Source organism: Lissotriton vulgaris, chromosome 10 (genome assembly GCF_964263255.1).
Source record: "Lissotriton vulgaris chromosome 10, aLisVul1.2, whole genome shotgun sequence".
NCBI classification, from domain to species: Eukaryota; Metazoa; Chordata; class Amphibia; order Caudata; family Salamandridae; genus Lissotriton; species Lissotriton vulgaris.
The window spans coordinates 126354140-126377128 of NC_141698.1; the positions used below are offsets into that span (position 1 = coordinate 126354140).

At 47.4% G+C, this 22989-nt stretch overlaps 1 protein-coding gene across 1 annotated transcript in view; it reads right to left on the reverse strand.

The window, feature by feature from the left end:
- The window catches only part of SDK1 (sidekick cell adhesion molecule 1), a 1937536-nt gene that overhangs the window by 170820 nt on the left and 1743727 nt on the right, over positions 1–22989 (reverse strand). The window lies entirely within an intron of this gene.

Below are 22989 nucleotides of genomic sequence, written 5' to 3' on the forward strand. Positions count from 1 at the left end.
ACCTACATACACTAGGGTACACTAAGGGTTGGGGTACCCCTGTGATTGACATGACCTACCCCACAGGGTCCTAGTACGTAATAGGACAGGGGGATTGAAACTACCTATCAGTCCCTAGTTTATAATAGGGCACAGCAGTTTAGAGGACAGCAGACCTTTCTGCACTTGCATGTGTGCACTGCTAAAGCCTATGGTCAGCTTAAAAGTGGCTCTGTGCTACAGGACTGCTTTTAAAAATTAAATTGTGCCCAAACTCGACTTTTGTGTTTGGGGCACATACAAATGGTTAACCTACAACGTTTGGGCATATTAGGTACCCCCAGAGTCTCCCCTAGGTGTCCCAGGGGTGGAGGATCAGGTATCTATAAGGTGGACCCTTATAAAAAGAGTTGTATATGCCCTGGGTAAAGTGAAATTGCACATTTCATTCCCCACACTGTGAAAAAGTGCTGCCCAAAAATCGACTTTGGTGGTAGGAGGGCTGAGGAGGGAGGATCTGCAATATTTTTACATATTCAGAACCCCTAAAGTCTCCCCATGGTGTTCCTGGAGTGGGGGTCCTGTAGATATATGTAGAGTACTTATAAAATATGTTTTTATAAGCCCTGGTGAAGGAAAAGTAACCCAAGTCACTTTTCCCATTGCAAATCCCATGCCATAGGTTAACATTGGAAAAGGTAATTAATTAAAACTGGAGAAAGAAAAGCCATAAAAATAGGATTAAAGCACTCAGTAGAATGGTAATGATAACTCCAACAATATGGTATTGTTGAGTTTATTGTAAAATGTACAGACATGAAGTTAAAAGACTTTTTGTGTTTAATCCAAAATTCAACCCTGTACTGCTCTGCACTGATTGGTCAGAGCAGTACAGGGTTGAATTATCAGTGAGCCTTGCTGCTTTGAAATGGTGATAAATGACCCCTGGAGTTAGGAAGCCTCTCGGGAGGAGATGTTGCTGGGCATAGGAATGCCAGAGCAGGGGGAGGAGTCGTAAACCACAGACTTCAAGAACAGGAGAGGACCCCAGTGCCATTTACAACCTTACCCTGTTTACCTCCAGCCAGATGCTAGGATTAAGGAAGGAATGAGCAGATGCAAGGGGGAGAGACTAAGGAGATTAGCTATCCTAGAGGAGTGTTTAGCCAGCTCTTCTCTCTCTGCTGAAAATTCTGACAAATAGTGCTTCAGAAGAATAGTGGTTTCTGGGTAAGCATTTTGCCACACTCCGTAGGAAGTGGTCAGACCTTTGGGTGGAACCCTGCAGCACATTGGACAGGAGTGCCTTCCTGCTTGACCTCAGAGAACACTGAATAAGTATCTGAGAGGGGCAGTGCCTCTCAGATATGCTGCTTGAAACTTAAGAGAATCAGAAGGGTTTATGTTGAAGAGTTTGATGACCATTTCCAAAGGCCTGCACTCTGAAGATTGCGCCTTTTGCACCGTATAAAACTACAGCCCTGTGGATCAAACCTGCTTCAAAAGGACTAAAGAATGGACTTCTTGTAAGCTACAGGTTAAGATAGCTCACCCGGACCATCACCATCACCACAAAGAATCCCAAGCCTGGAGTACTACTAGTGGATTTGAAAGGGTTTTGTCCAAGTGGATTGTGGGAATTGAAGTCTCACACTTTCAAAGACCCTCGTGAAGAACTTCAGGAAGGAGTTCTATCTGGACCCAGTCTGCTGGAGTGGGCTGCACAAGACTGGTGAGAGATCCTCCAGAGCAATTGCTAAATGAGAATATGTCCCTGTCAGAGGCAACAAAATGACCAAAAGGGGCACTGTTGGTTTCTAAGCACTAGAAAGTGACTAATCTTTAAAAATTCATATCTCTTGTACCCTACAGTGGATGTTTTCCATTTTGGTGTTATTTAAAAGATACAAATATTTCCTATTTTTATAAATTGCTGTTGGATTTTTATTTTGTGTTGTGTCTTAATTATTTACTGAATTGTTGTCTTTCAATGCTTTTACATACCAGTTTTTGAAGTTAAGCCTGCCTGATCGCAGCCAAGCTACCAAGGGTTGAGCATAGGAATCATTTTCTAAGCCCTATACTCTGTTAGTGGCCTTATTGCCAGTGGCAGATATATATTTGCCCCTACTATTCAAAGTTTATTTTTATTTTTTTATTATGATACGGAACTCATTTTGAGGTCCACATAAAAACAACATATACATACAAAGCACAAATATTAAAATAGAAGGAAAGCAAAAAGATAATTTCATCATAATCACAAGAAATATCTTAATACAAGTCCAAAAAACATTTAAAAAAGTTGTACAGTCTATAAACAAACATTTCATTAGGAGGTTTAATTAAGGCTGCCTTAAATGAAGACGCTGATAGTATATTGAGTTGTAAGCAGATTGATCTTAACCATCTACGCCTGCATGGCATCAGTGTAGGGCAAACGAACATCACGTGATCTAAATCCTGATCATGTAATTGGCAAAGATCACAGCGTGCCGAACAACCATACCAGCTGGCTTGTAAAACTTTTAGTGGAAGCAAATTATGTCTTAATAAGTACACCAGGCGTCTCACGCCATGGGAGATGTTCCAGTACATATATGGTTGAGCTTTCCGCAGGGCATAAGATTCAATAACAGGCGTACAACCTTTTTTCATTAAACAAAAGTCTCTATCAAGACAAAACCCCAATTCCCAAGAGGCTGACTTCAAAACTGTTTTTAATTGATGAGGGGAGAGTGAAAATAAAGTCTCCTCATCCAGTTTCAATTGCAACACAGCAAATCTGAAATTTTTTACAATTGAAGAGAAGCCATTAAAAGATCCTAGCAATTCCTTTTTTATCAGGGCTCTCAAGGTATTGGGTTCACCTTTAGATAATGCTACTACCCAACGTATGATACTAGCAAGACCTTGAACCCTACTGCTGCGTAAACCCAATTCCTGACGCAAGGAAGCAGTCGAATTTACAGTGCCAACAGACATTAAACTCCGAAGAATTTTTCCCTCTGCCGAGTTTAGAAAACTCCATTTTTTTGGATCAACTAATTCAATGCCATATAACAGGGAGGCTGGTACTTTCGCTCTAAAAACATCTAATAAAATAGAGAAATGCCTTCTACCTGTGGCTTTATATAGGGAGACTAGGCTCTTTCCCTGGGAAATCGCCTTCCGGGAATTATTGTCTATGTGTGATTTGTCACTTAGATTGTGAGTGACAATTTTACCTAAAAAGGTATAAGATTTCACACATTCTAGTTTTTCCCCCCCTACAACCCATGGAAAGGTAAAACATTTAAGTTTCTTTCTACCAGAAAAACAAATTATCTTGCTTTTTGCCGTATTTATTGATAGAAAATGACTTTCGGCGTATTTATGAAGTGCGTGCAATCGGTCATTTAGGCCCTTTGGGGTGAGATCCAAAATTAAGATGTCATCTGCATACATCAAGCATGCAATTTGAACACCCCCCAAAGATGGGGCAATACCGGCGCATGCAGAAAGAGCGATGGGTAAATCAGCAGTGTACAATGAAAATAGCAATGGAGCCAAAAGGCAACCTTGCTTCAACCCATTAGATGTTTGGATTAATTTGGAAGCGCCGCGATCACCTCCAAGTAAGACTCTGCACCAGGTGTCAGAATATAAGGCGCGGACCAAATTAATTAGGGAAGCAGGCATACCAAGATTAACTAACTTTCTCCACAGCAGATTTCTATCTACTTTATCAAAAGCGGTGGTAAAGTCAATAAAGGCGCCATATACCTGACCACCCCGCACTTTCACATATTTTTCATTGATAACTTGCAATGCGGTCAGGTTATCTAAGGTTCCATGATTTCGTCTGAAACCTGTTTGCTCCAGAGGCAGAATATTATGTTCAGATACCCAATCATTAATTAAAGAAAGCACACACTTTGCAAACACCTTGCCGATGGCATCAAGCAGGGCAATTTGCCGATAATTTTGTGGGAGATCTCTTGCCCCTTTTTTATATAAAGGGACAATAATGCTTCCTTTCCAGGAGGGGGGGACTGTTCCGTTAGAAAAACAGAATTTAAACACGGGAAAGAGTATTTTACTCCAGAGTTCACTCTGCTTTTTTAATACTAGTATTGGAATTTTATCAGGACCCATCGCCCCTGAGGAACGCATATTCTTAATGGCACATTCGATTTCTTTTTCTGTCGGACCGTCAAGTATAGTCGCAGCATCTTCAAATTCAACATTAATACCTTGAGACTTATTATTACTGTACAACTTTTCAATATAGTGAACCCATACCTGTTCCTCGATGGCAATGGGCGTAGGACTGACTCTAGTACCGCATCCTTTGCCAATTAAGGACCAAAAGGTCTTACTTTGATGATTAAAAGAAGCTTCCCTCAATTGAATCCAGAGGGCATCTTCCTTAGAGCGTTTTAAGCGAGCCTTGAGTCTAACTCTCCTTCTTTTCAGGGTAGATAACCTAAACTTAGCTTCTCGAGTAAAACATAAAAATTGCCCCCTTATAATTTTATTTATTTCTCTATTTATAGCCCGCAGAGGGTAAGGAGCTACAAGGGACTGTTTCCCACCTGATTTCTCTTTTGCACAAGCTGTTACAGAGTCTAAAAATTTTACAAAACAATACAACTCTTTCCCCTCCCAAAGAGGAAGATTCTCGACAGTAATACATAAGAGAGGTGCCAGGTTTTCCACCGTGCTAATGTTCCAAAAGCATTTCCCTGTGCTGGAGTCAAAATTCACAGAATCTATATCCAGCCTCCATGGAACCACTTTCTGAAGACTAATAGAAACAGAAAGCGTCAATACATTATGGTCACTAAGATTCGATTCAATGACCTTCATATCTTTTAATAGGTGAAAACCGGCATAATCTATCATGATAAAATCAATAATAGATTTTCCCTTACTAGATTTATGAGTAAAAGCTGCCGGACTATCAGACGGAAGCCTCCCATTTACAATTAAGCAATCCGCATTATGTAAACCATCTAAAATAAGTTTACCTCTTTTGTCAGTTTTTATATTTGGGGGAAATTGAGCTGGAGGTATATTCAGAGACTCTTCTAAACAATTCCAACCCACTGTTAGATACCTTACAATTTAGATCCCCAAACATTAACACATGCGGAGTAGGTGAGGTCTCCAAAACTTTTGTTAAGAAAGTGAATAAAGTTTTTAAACCATTATTGAAACAACAATTGGGAGGAATATAAATATTTAGTACAATCAGCAATCTATTAGGGCAATCTTCAAAAACATCTTTCAAAGTTATTGCTTGAAACATTTTTCCTGGATCCAAATAGTGAGTAAAGTTCCATTGCAATCTATTTGCCCCTACTAATAAACCACTTTCCAACAGACCCACATTCTTAAAGCCATTGGTATCCTCTTGGGAGACTTGAGAACTGTATGTAGAAGTTCATAAAGCAAAAGGTGCTATCATACATGCGCATAGCTCAAGTAGAAGCTTCTAAGAAAAACAACAGTCAGGGGAATGGTAAGCTGAAAGAACAAGTTATTTTACATTTGGCAGCGTTTTTCTGGTGGACAGTCTTTCTAAGGGCAGATTCTTCACCTTTAGAATATCCCCTAGCACCAGACTGAATCTGGAAGGTATAAGACAGCATTATTTAGGGGTGCCGGAAGGTGAAGTTGTGTGGCTTCTAACCAAGCTTGTTCTGCCCCGGAAGTATCAAACGGAGCTGCATATAAGCACCATCCCTGATCACTGACGTCAGTTTATTTCTTGATGATGTCTACACCCTCGGACTCATAGCCCACCAATAATCAGCAATACCGGAGTGCAGATTACTAGTTTGGGAGCTTTTAGATTCAATAGAAGACCAATCCCCACAACCGGAAGGAGAGAGGAAGGAGAGGATCTGCGGCTGGATAAAGGATCAACCAGAAAAAAGCTCTAATGGCAAGTAACTTGCTTTTCTGATGTCTACTTCTAACCGCAGATTCATCGCCTGCTTCAGAATAGATAACAAAGCAGGACCTTCCAAGATGAAGAGTCTGTGGAATGGCTCAGGTTACAAAGTCCTGTGGAACCAAATGAGGGAAATGCCATCCGTGTGAGACCAGGCTCTCAAGTTACTAGTATTTCGTGAATCTATGTACTGATGCCCACCTTGCAGCCCGACAGATATCAAGTACAGGCACTCTATGTGCCAGCACAGTGGTAGTAGTCTTGGCTCTGGTGTAGTGGCCACAACAAATGGCAGCAAGGAGGGGCCAGCAGGTCAATCCAATGATAAGAAAGGGATAAGAGGAAGAACATAGGATATGTCCTCCATTCTAAACATGTCCTACCAAAGTGTATTCTATTGTACAAGGTATCCTTGACCCTAACAATGCCACATAATTTCTTGTTTGTTTGTTAGACCCTCACACACTCTATTGGTGTCATGCTTCATCATCAGGTCTCATACTGGTCCCTAAAAACAAGGTTGGGAGCCCAACCATATTCCAGGGAGCACTTTGGATATTCTCTTGCCAAGGTCTTAACATAAAAAAAATCTTGGAACACCGAGGTATCCCTTTATTCGTGGTGTTCCTTGGATGATGAAAAAATAATTCAGAATTTGTAGACTGGGTCCTCTGTCCACTAATACCACATATTTTATCTTATATCAAAGACACCAAACACCTGTAAAACATACGTTCAGAAATTGAGTTTGACCCTGAAAAAAATCTACTGACACTGGACGTGGAAGCACTATATACACAAGTATAACACAGGACAAGAACCTCCGCGGCATTGAGAACTTACTCTCAGAAGGAGAGTGGTCATACAAAGCCCCTGTACATTGGATCATGAGTCTAGCAAGATTAGCAGTGACAAAAACAGGTTTGAGGGTACTACCAAAATATAGCAACATGGGACTTCCATGGGTAGCACCTTCAGGCTGAGCCTTGTCTGTTTATATGTCCACCATTTTGAAAAAGAAATTATATGCAATATATGGAACCCAATCCATTCATAACACAATTGATTGTCTGGCATCGTTATATTGATGATGTGTTTGTGGTCCAGTCTGGTAACATACAGAGGGCACATGCATTTCTGAGCTGGTTGAACTCTTGCAATTCCTTCTTAACATTTACTATGAACATCATCCCAATCAGATGCCCTTCCTGGATGTAACAATTACTGCAGTAGAAGGGAAATAAAAATTACGTATGCGCACAAAACCAACAGATAAGAACAGCCTGCTGACTTATGATGTCTATGATGTCTTACATTCCCGGTCTTTAAAAGAAAATCTACCCATAGGGCAGTTTGGTCGGGTCAGACAGATTTGCTCAGAACTGAGTAATTATAAAGTAGAGACCAAACTATTGACTAACAAACTTCCTGAACGCCTTTATCCTAGAAAGATCATTGAAAAAGCTAATAGAAGAGAACATAACAATCGTAGGGAGTACCAATTAGAAGACAAGAAAAAATGAACCAACTGTGACTTACTTGTGTGAATGCATATAGTAATGTTTCTAATGCAGTTAAAAAACATTCCTAAACAAAGCTTTATTTTGAACAGTGGTAATATGCACTTTGAAAAACTCTTGTTTCCCTTTAAAAGGTACATTAGTCTAATGGACCTACTGGACCATACGAGACCAAAGCAGACTAGTCAGGGGCAATGTAGTGTCTGGGATCTTCCAAGCATACCAGGACTATTTCTTTGTAGAGGGTGTTCGGTATGCAGATTTACAACTCCAAATAAAACAACCTGGTTCTAAGGACACCCAGGGAATAGAGTAGCCACATTAATTGTAATTGAATGAATGTGTTGTACCTCATTACATGCCCTTGCAACAAAATGTATATAGGGCTGACATTTAGGAAAGTGGAAATCCATATTTGCAATCATTGCTGCAACATCCACCGCCATCATACTACTACACGATTAACAACACGTTTCCTTGAAAGGAACCAATCTGTGAATGCCCTCCAATGGACATCCATTGCGAACATTGAAAAAGCAATTATACATTTTACAGTAACATGGAACATCTTGGAACACCATGGACATAGAGTTTGACCAAGCAGGGTATATAATTTCAATACTTGTAGACTTAGGGTTCCCATTATCACTTCTATCATGATCCCCATGAGAGAGTCACACACAAACACATCTAGAGTCTGTTTATTACGGGTCCACAACTAGGCCTGGGTGGTGAACTTTAGTCCGTTCGCGGAGTTTGCAGAGTTTTCTGTACTCCGCGGAGCTCGCTTAGTGCAGAGAACTCCGCTTCGCGATGTACAGCGGGGGTTTTTCCACGCGCGAGCTGCCGCTTGGGTAGAATTTCTACCTGAGCGGCAGGAATGCCAGTACAAACTGCAGTTCGACTGCACTTCGCAACTCGCGGAACTTCGCAGAGTTTTTTGTAACTTCGCGGAGTTCCATGAAGCAAAACTCTGCAAACTACGCCCAGGGTTATCCACAACTAGAAGATTCAACCTTGCCCCAGAGTATGGTTATTATTGGTAAGATTATGTTTCGCACTGCCACACCAATGACTAAAATAAAGAATAAAAGAAGAAATATGTTCCCAACAGTAATAAAACCACAATTGGTTTTAAAGTAATCCCGACTGATAAGTAGAAAGCACTCCCAAAGTATGAGGGTTATCAAAATACCATGTCACAGGCTGGCCATTATAAATTGAGTTCTTGTTACACAGCTGAGAAGGGATTTCTTAATAGAGAACCTTTTTGGACAGGTGCAGCAATACACAGTTTGTATTCTTCACCTATTGCACATACGCAGTCTGGTGCAAATCAGTGGGATTACATGTCCCATGAAGCCCCACTGAAGAAATGTGCATGCACGAACACACACTAGCATGATAACACAGTATACCAATACATAGTGGTTATCAAGATACTGTGTCACACGCCAAAACCTTATGAATTGAATGCCAATGTACACCTTCCTGAAGGGATTGCTTAGTAGAGAAATCCTATGAACATGAGCAGCAATACATCGTTTTTATTTTTCATCTCTTGCAATTCCCATGAACCCCGCTGACGTAATGTGCTTGCGCGAACACACATTAGAATAATGACGTGTATTAGTCCTCCTTATCCTTCTCTCTACTTTGTATCTCCTGACAAACCAATACAGTGAGTGACTATAGGGGGATGTCCCCCACCCCTTCTAAGTTGCATATTATCCTGACAACCCAGCGTAGGTCACTTGCATGTGATTATTATATGTGCACGATACTGCTTATTCCATGTTTCAAAGTTAGTGATTACAGACCACAAGAAATGACTTGTTCATATTTGAGTGTGTGTTGTTATGTGTTTTGTGCTGTTTAGATCGTACCGCAAATATTCACACAGATTTTTTCTTGAAGGTGCTGTCTTACTCATTGATTAGGGCGATTATGGAAGTGCACTACTGAAGTCCATACGAATCTTAAAACCGACACATGTCCATCGTTTTCTATCTCTTACAGGACCCAGGACGAGAACGTCGTGGAGAAATGGCGACTCTGCCCTTTGCCTGCTATGTATGTTGTTGTGTATTTGTCCAGACAGAATAGTGTTAGTTTAGCTGACCAATCGAAATGACATTTTTCAGGGCATATAGCTCATCCAGTCCTGATGAAAGCCTAGGATGCTATGGCCATTATACTTCAGGGCTGAAACATGTTGACTTTTATGTAGGGTGTAGGGTCATCATCTCCATAGGCACCCCCTTTTCGTTTTAGTTTTTAATCATACCAGAAACACCACAAATTAAGGGATACCTAGGTGTTACAAGGCATTTTTATTCTATGACCATGGCAGGGTAACATCCAAAGTGTGCCCGGCAATATGGTCGAGCCCATCCTGATTTTTAAGGACCGCTATGAGACCCGATGATGAAGCATGCAACCAATAGGCTGTGTGAGGGTCTAACATACAAATAAGAAATTATCTGGACTTGTTAGGGCCAAGCATTATATATTGTACAATGGGATACCCTTTGGTGGTACCTGGTGGGGTGGGAACACAACACCTCTCGAAGCTGCTTCTTGGCCTGTGCATAGCAGATTTTGATGCAGAGGACTATCCACCTTGACAAAATTCTTGTCTGCACTAACTTGCTCTTTTGCCCTAGATAACCCCACAAAGAGCTGATTATTTATCCAATGGTCTTAAGTTTGATTGTTGTACAAACCCAAAAATCTTCTAGGGTCCAGCCGATGAAATCTCTCCTCCTATTTCGATGGGTGAGGCGGGAAAAGAACATTAGAGGAGTGATGGATTGCCCAACATTAAAAGCAGTAACATGATCAGGCAAAAAAGCACCTTGATCTGCACTACCACTCTGACTTGCAAAAAGATGGCACCAGGTGGCTGTGCTGGGTTTGTTCATGCTCATGCAACAAACTAAGTCCACCGTGACCAGAAATACAGTCTTCAAATTCAGGAGACATCATGGAGAGCTGTACATGGGTTCAAATGTCATGGTCAGAGGAAAGTGGGGAATAATTAAGATCCCACTGTGGCATCACATAATGTTTAGGAGAAAACAAATGAGTCAAACCTTATAGAAACCTCATCACAACAGGCTGAACCAATAAACATAAAAAGGCGAAAAGGATGACAAATAATCCTAAAGGGGTCCCACAGCAAGTTCCTGTTGAGCAAAAAATTAAAATAAGTTATTTACTTGTAACTGTGGCACTTCGGTATAGGCAGCATTCACAGCTTTATGATGTGCGAAAGCTGATCCTGTAACAGATCGGTATTGTGGGCAAACTTTATAGAGGAACACCGTGCAGCAAAGATTTTACTCACAAACTCCAAAGAAGATCAAATGCAGTTAACTGCCATTGCTTAATCTCCAAGTATGAAAATGAAGATTGCACAGACTCGGGCGCTGGACCCTGCCCTGTTGCAGTGAAAGGATATCCTCCCAAAATGGTAGAATGATGGGAGTACAGATGCTCAGGCCCAGAAGTTGCGGGGATCACACTGTCCTTGCCCTGCTCTTTCATGATAGTGGGGGAAAGGCATACGGGAGCCCGTGCTCCACTCTTGCTACACTCTATGTGGAATGTGTCTCCAAGGCAGAGCCTACTTGAAATATTTTGACACTTCAGGTTCTCAGCAGTGGCTAAAAGATCTAACCAGGGTGCTGCCCATTACTGGAAGATGTCCTGTGCCATCTCGGAGTGTAACTCCCATTAGTGATCCACCAGGCACCACCAGCTGACCTTGTCTGCCCCGTGGTTAAAGATCCTGCCAGGAAGTCCATTGTCAGGGGAATGCCCTGGCACTCCAGCCGGCTCCAGAGATTATGTGACTTCTGACACAGGACCCATGACCACACCTCGCCCTGCTTGTTGCTGTACCATATCGTGGTGGTATTAGTAAATATCTGAACCAGCCTTCCCTTGATAGATGGTAGGAAGGCCCTGAGCACTAGGAAAATGGGCCGCAACTCCAAGGTGGGTCTTCACAGGAGACCAGAATCCTCTGATCTCCACCTTTCCCAAATGATCTCCCCAGTAGGGATGCATCTGTCGCCACATTCATCCCAGGGTCCACCACCAGACTAATCGCTGCAGTCCCACCACAGCAGGTCTTTTCCTATTGCCATAGTTGACAAGGTTGGTGCCAAGAGGCCCACAAGTTTCAGAGCCATTCTCACACAGACCAAGGCACAAGGACGCAACATAGGAATAATTGCTTCACTGTGAAAGGAGGGCTTGAAGCTGTGCTGTATCCAGCATGGCTCCAATGACAGGGAGTCTTTGCGAAGAAGTCAGGTGTGACTGTGGCACAATGATCATGAACCCAAAGGATTTCAGGAGACATGCCGTCATCTGGAGGTGGTCTACTACTGACTATGGCAAGCCTGCCTTCAATAGACGGTCCTTGGGGTAAGGGAAAATGGTGTTCCCCAACTTCTAAAGATGTGCTACAACCACCACATTGACTTTTGTGAACACCTGCATGGTAATGGTAAAGCTGAAAAGCAGCACTCCGGGCCACCCAGAACCACAAGTACCATATGTGGGACTGCAGGTACATGAAATTAGCCATCCTGAAGATCCAAAGACACCATCCATCACTTGGATCCAAGGCAGAGAGAACCTGGGGCAGTGTAAGTACCTTGAGTTCGTCCTTTGGCAAGAAGACATTCAGAGGGCGAAGATCTAAAATAGGGCAAAAGGCCTAGGTCCTTCTGTAGGTAGAAATAACAGGAATGAACGCTAGTCTCTATTTCCTGGGCCGAGATACTCCCTGTGGTTCCTGTGGCCAAAAGATCCTGCACTTTTTGGAGCACGACAAGTGCTCCTCTGAGAGATGTTCTCATGTGGGTGGTAAGTGTGGCAGGTCACAAGGGAATGGCAGGTCATATTCCAATTGGACATTTGAGAGGACCCCCCTGTTGTATGTTAACTTTTACCACCTTAGGAGGAAATATCCAATCCTGGTTCCTGCCTGCACGTGGTAAGCATGCCAAGCCATTAGAGTAGCCTCGAAAGGGGCTAAACTGTTGAGGATACTCTTGCAGGGGTAGAAAGGCATAGGAACACACCATGGGCCGGCTTCCTTTGAATTGTTCTATCACTGAATCTGCCTTCTCTCCAAACAGGCAAGACCTATCAAATAGCATGTCCTTGTAAGCCTGTGGGTTGCATCCAAGAGTGCCCGCGAAACTCCACACTAGTGCAGACTGCTCTTCCCGAGCAGTCAGTGATGTTCGGTCCAAAGCGGGTGAAGTATTTCGCAGCATCCTGACCTTCTTGGATGGTGGGAGCCAAATCGTCTCTCAAAACCCAAAGAGATTTAAGTCAAGATGAAGACCCCAAGTTGCCCTCTCCGCAGACAACGAAATGGGCATTAAAGACACTCATAGCATCTGAGTCTGCTGCTCTTACAAACAGGGCTCTGGAAATGTTACTTACTTCAGGGAGATTTGTTTTGCCATCTGCCCCAAGACAGATGTAATTTCAGATGACACCAGTGTCTTGGGGCAGTGTGCTCTCGAACCCTAGGGCCACCCTGGGCTGGGTCTAGGTACACACGTCTGACAGTTCCAAATGGGCACTCAGGAAGATTTCAAATTGTGATGATATTCAAGAGGCAGTGGGTCTTTGAAAAAGCTTGAGTACATGCATGAAATATTCATTGAGACCATGCTATTTTGTCTTGGGTCCTAAGTCACAGGAGAAAGTGGGAGAGTGGATTTATGGCACAACATGAATTGCTAAAGTAGAGGTGAAATAATTGAACTACAACGCAAATTGTACATGTGATACCAGTCTCTACTTGGAATGTGTGGGTGCTATGCCACCCGTAAAAAACACATAAAAGCACCAATGCTCTGCAGACATGGGAGACACACAGCAAGCATGGCAATGATACTGACTTATTTCCTTACATAGCACTTGATACTACATTTCTGCCCTTTCTAAGCGCTGTAAATCCCAGGGGCCTCATTTATGAAAAGTGACGCATCGCTGCGTGAAAACAGCGATGCGTCGTTTTTCATTGCACCCTCCTTGAGACAACAATGATGCGTCATATTTACAGTATGAGGCATCATTGCGCAAGGAGTTACAGATACGTCAGTATTTCTGTCACATCTGTATGGCGCAAAAGTGACGCATTGCTGGAGTGTGTCACAAAAGTGACGCAACTCCAGCAATACGTCCTTTCACATGGGGCAAGCCCCATGTGAAAGGGCCTGCGTCAGTCTTACGCCTGCTGTGAGGCAGGTGTAAGATATTGACGCATTTGCATCCTAGAAGTGGCGCAGTGAAATCTTATAGATATCAGTGCGTCATTTCTACGACCCTTTCTTGCGTCAATACGCCCCCCTTGCATACAATATCCCTGACTCAGGTATAATGTGGCGCAGAGGTTTACAAAGTGACGCATCTACCTAGATGCGTCACTTTGTAAATATGGCGCAACAAGGCACATTTTTTACGCCAATGGTGCGTCACAAAAAGTGACGCACCAGTGGCGTAAAAGTGACGCAAGGCCTCATAAATGAGGCCCCAGGGTTTACTATTACCCAATTGAATGGTACTCAATTTACAGACCCAAGAAGGATGGAAAGCCGAGGCGATCTTACCAGGATTCAAACTTGCATCACATGATTCAACATTTACATCAGTTTTACTTTATATACCATTGTCAGATACATTTTACAAGAAAAGCCATATTTTAGCGCCAAGTTAAAATAGTCTCAGCCACGATAAATATGGCACATTATGAGAACGTTCTGAACGAGCTTCTCGCTTGGCTTTCTTTTGTCACTGAGCAGCGAAGCAATGAGCCTGGAAGCAAATCATTGAACCAGAGCGCTTCATATCTCTCTCACTCATCTGTGGACCCCAGGGGGCGCACGTATTAAAAAAAAACCGGTAACATCTTTCCGACTTCAATTTCAGTCTGATGAGTAGATTAAATGCCATCCCTTCCCTCGAACCGCGGATGTGTCTGCACGAAAAGGCAAGTGGAGGAAAAACATCAAAATGATTAAAAAGTTCTGAGGTTCTTTGGGCTCTGCAGTGGCCGCCCCCGGGGTAGGTAATCAGCTCGTGCGTTCCTGCAGATGCGGGCGAGTGATGGGCTGTCAGTCAGCGTGTGACAGCTCAGAGGAGACCCCACTGGCGGCTGCCTACCCGGCACATGAATAAATACCTTGTCCACACCTATTTAGCTTGTTCTTCACATTGTGGCTGAAGGACATCAAGAGACCGCCATTTTTTTGCAACGGAGAAGAAAGTGAGGCCACTGGGGGCTGCCCAGGAAAGGCACAGCACTATTGATTGCATTGTTCACCACGGCCTGAGGCGGTGAAGTAAGTTTCTGACTGGTGTACAGCATGTCAACAAGGTCACCAGGGTCCCAGGAGCATCACTTAGCATCTGATGGCAATGCGAAGCGACAGCATAACAAGCCTTTCCTCGCCTCGGCACAAAAATACATGTTTTATGTTCTGTACCTTCCCCTTCCACTGCCGCGCCTAGTCTCAGCTTGAAACAGAACAGAGGACACAGAAACACGGGACTTAAAACTGATGCAGGACCCTTACCACTGATCACCGCGATCTCAGCACCCTGCCACCCAAGAGGAGGCCACATTCGCTTAAAGGCGGTACAAAAGGGGGTGGTGATGGACGGAGCATCTGAATCAATCAAACACTCACACCCACTCAAAAGATCTGGGTTTAATCCATCACCGTTCTTTAGCTCACTCTGCCACCCCAGTTCAGACATGGCTATATGCAAATCAGTCTGACCCTGTGCCTCATGGGAACAGTCCAGCCCGAACTGCCAAGCCATGTCTTCCCTGGACCGGAAACAAGCTTCCGAGGACCGGTTTCTGGCATTACAGCCGTCTTCAGCCCGGCTTGCTTGAATCCATGAGGCACAGGGTCAGACTGATTTGCATATAGCCATGTATGAGCTGGGGTGGCGGAGTGAGCTAAAGAACGGTGATGGATTAAACCCAGATCTTTTGACTGGGTGTGAGTGTTTGATTGATTCAGATGCTCCGTCCATCACCACCCCTTTTTGTACCACATTCGCTTAAAGGGGCATAGCTGCAAGGCTGCTCCACGCTGCATGGCAACACTCAGGAAAGCGGTGGGCCCCTCAACTGTTACAAGCATTACATTACAGCATTACAGAACACGCGGACGGAAGGGATGAGTCCTGTGGATGGCATCGTGTGCTGACAAAATAAATAGAACGCGGTTCAGATAAGTCGGTGTCGCTGCTAATAGTATAAATGGGTTGTTCTCAAGTTAGACCCCAGTGTATTCTGGTACTTGTGGTCTTTCACATCACATTTTGACCTATACTTTCTCAGTGTAACACACAAGTTACTTACCTTCGGTAACAATATATCTGTAAGAAACAGTAGTATTAGATTCTATGTCAGGACCGGAGGCTTCAGATTATGCTATATCTTCCTTCGCTTTATTAACATAAAGAAACCACAGCAGCTTAGGAAAAGATATAATAAGAACAAAAAATGCTTTAAACATAAAGCATTGACGTAATGTTCAACAAAAAATCAACAACAACTCCCAGGAGTCTCTTTGCTTATAATAATAGTCCATAGTCCTTTGTCTCTGTCCATCATCACTATATAACCGGACTTCCCATCATCTTCCTCCTCTTTCTTCGCTGCTCCCGCAGCCAGATAAGTGCTTTTCTATTTTGTTTCCTTTTATTGTGATTGGTTGTCTTGTGTGCGGTCTTTGGGGGCTCCTTGCATGGTTTATTCCTTTTCAGAGTCCCCAGTTGCGGGAACGTTCTACCGTTCTTACGCGACTTTATTCCCACTTGTGTGCGGTGTGTACATAGACCGCACGGGGGCGGCCTGTCGTCTCGCCGACCCTCCGGCACGCCTCCGCAGTGCGAGGAGCCGCGCCGTGGGGTCTGCTTGCGCAGGAACCGGCCCTCGCGTACCCCTCTGACACCTGGTGATCCGGGTCTGTGTTTTGCCAATTTGGACGCCCTCTGGGGTCTGTATAGCGGTTCTGACCGCGTAGATCGCCTTCGGGCGAGATCTGTGCACATCTTTATCTGTGTGTGGCCTAGCGCGCTCGAGGGGTACGTAGACCCGGTCCCGGCGAGGAGGGTCTGCGCGCTTGGGGGTTGGTGCAGCCCACCTGCCACGTCAGCTGGCCCAAAAAGTGATCGCAGCCGCTGGGCCTGCCCACATTCGAGAACTTTCTCGGTTGCCGCCCTCTTGGGTGCCCCACATTTGCCCCTTGGTTCCGAGATGGAAGGAGAGTACGATGAGGAGGCCTGCCCCTATCTGCAGGATGATGAGTTTTATCAGGCGGTGGACAACTCCATCTATCGTTGTGTGACGGAGGTGGTAGGGCCCATGGAGGACCGCCTTTCTGCCCGCATCGTGGAGGAGTGTGCGAAGCTGGCAGCGGCGCAGGTGCCTCCGTCCCCCGAACTCCCGGGGACGTCCGGCGGGTTGCCGCCCGCTCCGAAGAGACCCCGGGGTGAAGGGCCTTCATCGGAGGCCCAAGGCGTGGATAAGGGCGCTTTCGAGCGTCTTGGCGACGCCTTCCTGGCCAAGGCGACGGCGGTGCCTCCGACGCCCTTGGTTGACACTGGCACTTCGGGCGACCTGTCGACGGCGCCCGCCTCCCCGATCTACGACTCTCCGGACACGGATGCCGACGGGGAGTCGACCCGTTCTTGGCTCCCGACGCCTTCAGGAAAGGAGATGCCCCGAGACGAGTCAGGCATGCTGGACCCGGACGAGATCGTCCACCCCCGATCCGCGGCCTGGGACCCGGGGGAGACGGTGGCGAAGTTTGTCGCGGGCAGGCTGCGCAAGCCCCTGGAGAAGGAGGCGAGGGGTTGCCTGCGCGGGGAATGCCCTCGGCCTACTCTGGAAGGGAAAGTGGCCATGACACCAGAATTGGACCCCAAGATGGCCACCTTCCTGGCGAAATTCATGAAGGACCCCAGGAAGGGGATAGACCGGTCCTGGCGGGCTTGCCAGGACAAATTGTTGGATGCGGTCGGGCCGGCCACGAAGATCCTCGATATGGCGGAGGAGGCTCGAGCGAATGGCACCGCCATTTCACCGGAGGTGCTCTCCAACTGGGCCCAGAGGGTGATCGTATTCTTGGGCAACGCCAACTGTGCCCTGTCCACGGAGCGGCGGCGTTCGCTCCTTATCAAGCTGGATCCGAAGCTGGGGGACCTGGCCTCGTCGGAGGCAGGTGCCGTGGCCCAGGGTGGCCTCTTCGGTGAGCCTTTCATCCGCGAACTTGGAAAGTTCGTGAACACGTTCACGTCGCTGGACAAGGCCCAGTCCAGCATCAAGAGGGTGTTCCACCAGCGTTTTTCTGGAGGGGCCGGTCGCGGCAGGGGCCGCGCGATCGGCCGTGGTCAGCAGACCAACAACCGTGGACCAGGCTCCGGAAGAGGTCAGTACCAGACCTCGGCCAACTACACCAATTTCTACCCCACGAGGGGACAACGCTATGGTGGCAGAGGGTTCAAGAAGAACTCCGGACAAGGAAATGCCCCCGGTAAGTGTACTTTGCTTGGATCAAGTTCCGATTGGGGGGCGGCTGGCAAGCTTTTACGGGGAGTGGGAATTGCTCACTGCCGATGCTTGGGTTTTGCAAACTGTGAGAGGTTTCCACATAGAGTTTCACGACCAACCAACTCAGGTGAGGCCCCCGCGCCCGATGGTTTTCTCAGAATCCGACGCGCGATTGATAGACGGGGAGGTCTCAGACTTGCTGCGCAAGGGAGCCATCCGTCTATCAACGCGCCACCCACATGGTTTCCTCAGCAACGTCTTCTTGGTAGACAAGACGGATGGGGGCAAGAGGCCTGTGATCAATCTCAAGGAATTCAATGGGTGGTTGGTCTACCGTCACTTCAAGATGGAGGGGATCCACCTCCTTCGGGACGTGCTCCTCCCTCGGGATTGGATGGTGCGACTGGATCTCAAGGATGCCTACTTGGTCGTTCCCATCCACCCCCCTCATCGTCGTTTCCTACAATTCCTGTGGGACGGCAGGGTGTTCGAATTCACGCCCTGCCGTTCGGCCTTTCTTCGGCCCCGTGGTGCTTCACGAAGGTCCTCCACCCGGTAGTGGAGTTTCTCAGAAGTCAGGGGGTCCGTATGATAGTATACTTAGACGACATCCTCCTCATGGGGCAGTGCCCAGAGGTACTGGCAGGGCAACTGCGTCAAGCTGTCGGTCTGCTTCAGAGACTGGGGTTCGTCATCAACGGCTCCAAGTCGGTCTTGGTTCCCACTCAGCAGATCACCTTTTTAGGTTTCGTGGTGGACTCGGTGCAGGCGGTCTTGAGCCTGCCGGGTCGGAAGGTCCCAAAGATACGACACCTGCTTCGGCAGACGATCGCGAGGGATCGTACGTCACTGCGCCATGTCGCCAAGGTGGTGGGTCTTCTATCGTCCTCCATCCAGGCGATTTTCCCAGGCCCGCTGCACTACAGGGCTCTTCAGCGCCTGAAGGCGCAGCATTTGCGCCGTGGGATGTGTTACGATCAGCGGGTTCCCCTCACGGACGAAGTGAAGGAGGAGATGTCATGGTGGCTGTCTCACATGGAGGCATGGAATGGGCGAGCGATCTTCGGGTCGGCTCCGGACTTGATCATAGAGTCCGACGCCAGCAGGTCAGGCTGGGGCGCCCGGTGCGGGGATTTTTCCACCGGCGGCGCCTGGTCGTCAGAAGAACAACAATTGCATATCAATTGTTTGGAGCTCCTTGCGGGCTCCTTCGCGGTTCGCTGTTGGACCAAAGATTCGGTCAAGGCTTGTGTCCTGCTACGGATGGACAATATTTCGGCGGTCCGATATGTGAACCACCTAGGAGGTCCTCGGTCCCGCGCCTTGGCGGACTTGGCGAAGGACTTCTGGGATTATTGCCTGTCTCGTCACATTGCGGTGACGGCGGAGAATCTGCCGGGCCAGTCCAATCAGGTAGCGGATTGGCATTCTCGACATCTCAGGGATGCCAGCCAGTGGAAACTGGATCCGGGAGTCTTCCGGTGGCTACACTCCCTTTGGGGCCCCTTCTCGGTGGACCTCTTCGCGTCCCGTCTCGACCACCAGCTGCCGCGGTTCTACAGCTGGAGGCCGGACCCTCTGGCGGAGGCCACGGACGCGTTCTTGCAGGATTGGAGTCGGGAACAGCCGTTTGCGTTTCCCCCGTTCTCCATGATCATGCGAACGGCGGCTCAAATACGCCGCCAGGGTGCGGACCTGGTGTTGGTTACACCGCTGTGGAGGTCTCAAGTATGGTTTCCGGTTCTTCTGGAACTTTCTTGGGATTTTCCAATCCTACTCCCCCTGTTTCCTCTGCTCCTGACGAGCCCGGATCAGGAGCCTCACCCTCTCGTCTTGCAGAACACTCTCCGCCTCGTGGCGTGGAGGCTCTCAGGAGACGCTGGACGCTCCCGGGCCTTTCGGGGTCAGCTGAGCAGTTGCTCTCCAAAGCATGGGCCGATAGTACGACGAAGCGTTACAGATCCGCTTGGCTTAAGTGGATGCGTTGGTGTTTACGAAGGGATTTGGATCCCATGGTCGCCGGCCTTGTTCCCGTGCTGAATTTCCTGGCTCATTTGGCCGACAAGGGTTTAGCGTATAGGACGATCAATGCTATCCAGTCGGCGATTTCTGCGGGCCATGATAACATCAATGGCCATCCGGTAGGGGAACACCCTTTTGTGTGCCGGCTTCTGCGAGCGGTTCGCCTCGCACTGCCGCCAGAACCCAGGTACTCCGTCCTTTGGGACGTCAATTTGGTTCTGAATCTGTTCCTGTTTTGTTGAACATTACGTCAATGCTTTATGTTTAAAGCATTTTTTGTTCTTATTATATCTTTTCCTAAGCTGCTGTGGTTTCTTTATGTTAATAAAGCGAAGGAAGATATAGCATAATCCTCGCCTCCGTGTCCTTAATAGAATTGAAACTTACCGTTACGTAAGCTAGGCAAATTTCGATTCCTTACCTTAGAATATCCCCAGGCATCAGACTGGATCCGGAAACTTTTGCCTAGCAGTACCCTTGCGCGTCGGTAGGCGTCTTCTGCGGCCCCGCGTCCATCATCGGCGTCGTTGGCGCCGGGATGACGTCGCCGGAGTACTTAGACGCAGCCCTCGCGCGCTGACGTCAGTTCTTATACACAGCTTTTCGGCGCCAGAAACGCAGAGCCATGATAAAAACCAACACTGGTGCCATGAAACTAGGGCCCTGAAAGGGGATGACCTTAACCCTAGTTATCGGTTCGCAGAACGGGGAGGATGGGTTGGGCAGTAAGGAATCTAATCCTAACTACTGTTTCTTACAGATATATCATTACCGAATGTAAGTAACTTGTGCATCTGAAAGAAACAGGTTAGTATTAGATTCCTTACCTTAGAATAGATACCCCAGCAATACCAACCCCGGTGGTGGGTCTGCAAACCAATAATCACACCAGAAAGTCCCGGAGGACGGAACGGCCAAAGAAGCCGTCCCTCGGGACTTGACTGTCCAGGCAGTAGTGTCTTGCGAACGTGTGCAGCAAGGCCTACGTAGCTGCCTGACATATGTCCTGCAAGGGGACTCCCCGGCCCAGGGCAGTAGTAGCCGCCATGGCCCGAGTGGAATGGGCCCTCAGCCCAATAGGAGGCTCCTTTTTAGCCAAGGAGTAGCATGCCTTGGTGCACAAGACGACCCACAGAGATATGGTCCGTTTGTGCACCGCTGCCCCTTCTTAGCGCCCACATAACCAACAAAGAGTTGGTCATCCACCCGGAACTGGCGTGTGCGATCCAGAAAGTATGAGAGCGCACGTTTTGGGTCCAGACGGTGGAGCCGCTCTTCCTCTTTAGAGGGATGCGGAGGTGGAAAGAAGGTGGGCAAGGTGATGGACTGTCCGATGTGGAAGGCAGTGACTACCTTGGGCAGGAAAGAGGATCTTGTCCGCAACACAACCTTGTTCGGATGGACAGAAAGGAAAGGAGGCTTGAATGAAAGAGCCTGGAGCTCACTCACTCTCCTGGCAGAGGTGATGGCAACCAGAAAAGCAGTCTTAAGGGTAAGAAGACGGAGAGGACAGTTATGAAGCGGCTCAAAAGGAGCGCACATCAGGTATGTCAGAACCAGTTTCAAGTCCAACTGGGGCATCACGAAAGGAACAGGGAGGGAACATATGAGTGATGCCCTTCAAGAACCTATGTACAATTGGGGACTTGAACAAAGAAGGCTGATCAGGTAGCCTTAAGAAGGCGGAAAGGGCAGAAAGGTAGCCCTTGATAGTGCCCAGAGCAGATCCCTGCTGGGCAGGGGAAAGAAGGAAGAGGAGAACCTCAGAAAGGGGGGCAGAGAGTGGATCCACAGCCTTTTCTGTGCACCATGCCACAAATCTGTTCCACCTGCAGGCGTATACCGACTTTGTGGAGGGACGCCTGGCTGCCAGAATCACATTACAAACTTCAGGAGGCAAGTCAAATGGCCTCAACTGTTGCCGCTCAATCTCCAAGCATGGAGGTGGAGACTGGACAGGTTCGGGTGGAGGACCGTCCCCTGCTGCTGCGACAGAAGGTCCTCCTGAAGAGGCAGACGAATCGGGGGATCGACAGACATGCTGAGTAGCTCGGAATACCAGTATCTTCGTGCCCAGTCCGGAGCCATAAGGAAAACTTGAGCCTGGTCGCGTCTGATCTTCTTCAGCACTCTGGGCAGAAGTGTTATAGGCGGAAAGAGGTACAACAGACCGCAGCTCCACTAGTGATGAAAAGCGTCTCCGAGCGAGTGCCGCCTTGGAAATTCCAACGCGCAGAACTGATGACATTGTGCGTTCTCTTCTGTGGCGAACAGATATAACCAAGGCTCTCCCCACTGCTGAAAGAGGCCTTGCGCCACGTGTGAGTTCAAACGCCATTTGTGATCCATCATGCACCGTCAGCTGAGTTTGTCCGCCCTGGCGTTCAGGAAACCTGCCAGGTGTTAAACCACCAGGGTCACGCCCTGATGTTCCAGCCACTACCAGAGGCGCAGAGCCTCCTGGCATAGGGTCCACGACCCCACCCGCCCTGTTTGTTGCAGTACCACATTGCGGTGGTGGTGTCCGTGAACACCTGCACTACACTCCCCCGGACAGAAGGGAGGAGAATGCCTTCAGTGATGCCGGATCGCCCGCAGCTCCAGAAGGTTGATGTGGAGCAGGGATTCCGCCAGAGACCAGAGGCCTCTGATCTCTGTCTCTCCCATGTGGCCCCCCCACCCCTGGAGGGACGCGTCCGTCGCAACTACGTGCTCCGGTTGGGGTAGGGAGAGGGATCTGCTGCTGACCCAATCGCGGTCCATGAGCCACCACTGCAACTGTCATGCAGTGCCCTCTGAGATCAAGAAATGGTCGGACAAGTTGTTCTGATGCTGGGCCCACTGAAACTTGAGGTCCCACTGCAGAGCCCGCATCCGCCACCTGGCGTGATGCACCAGAAGGATGCAGGAGGCCATCAGCC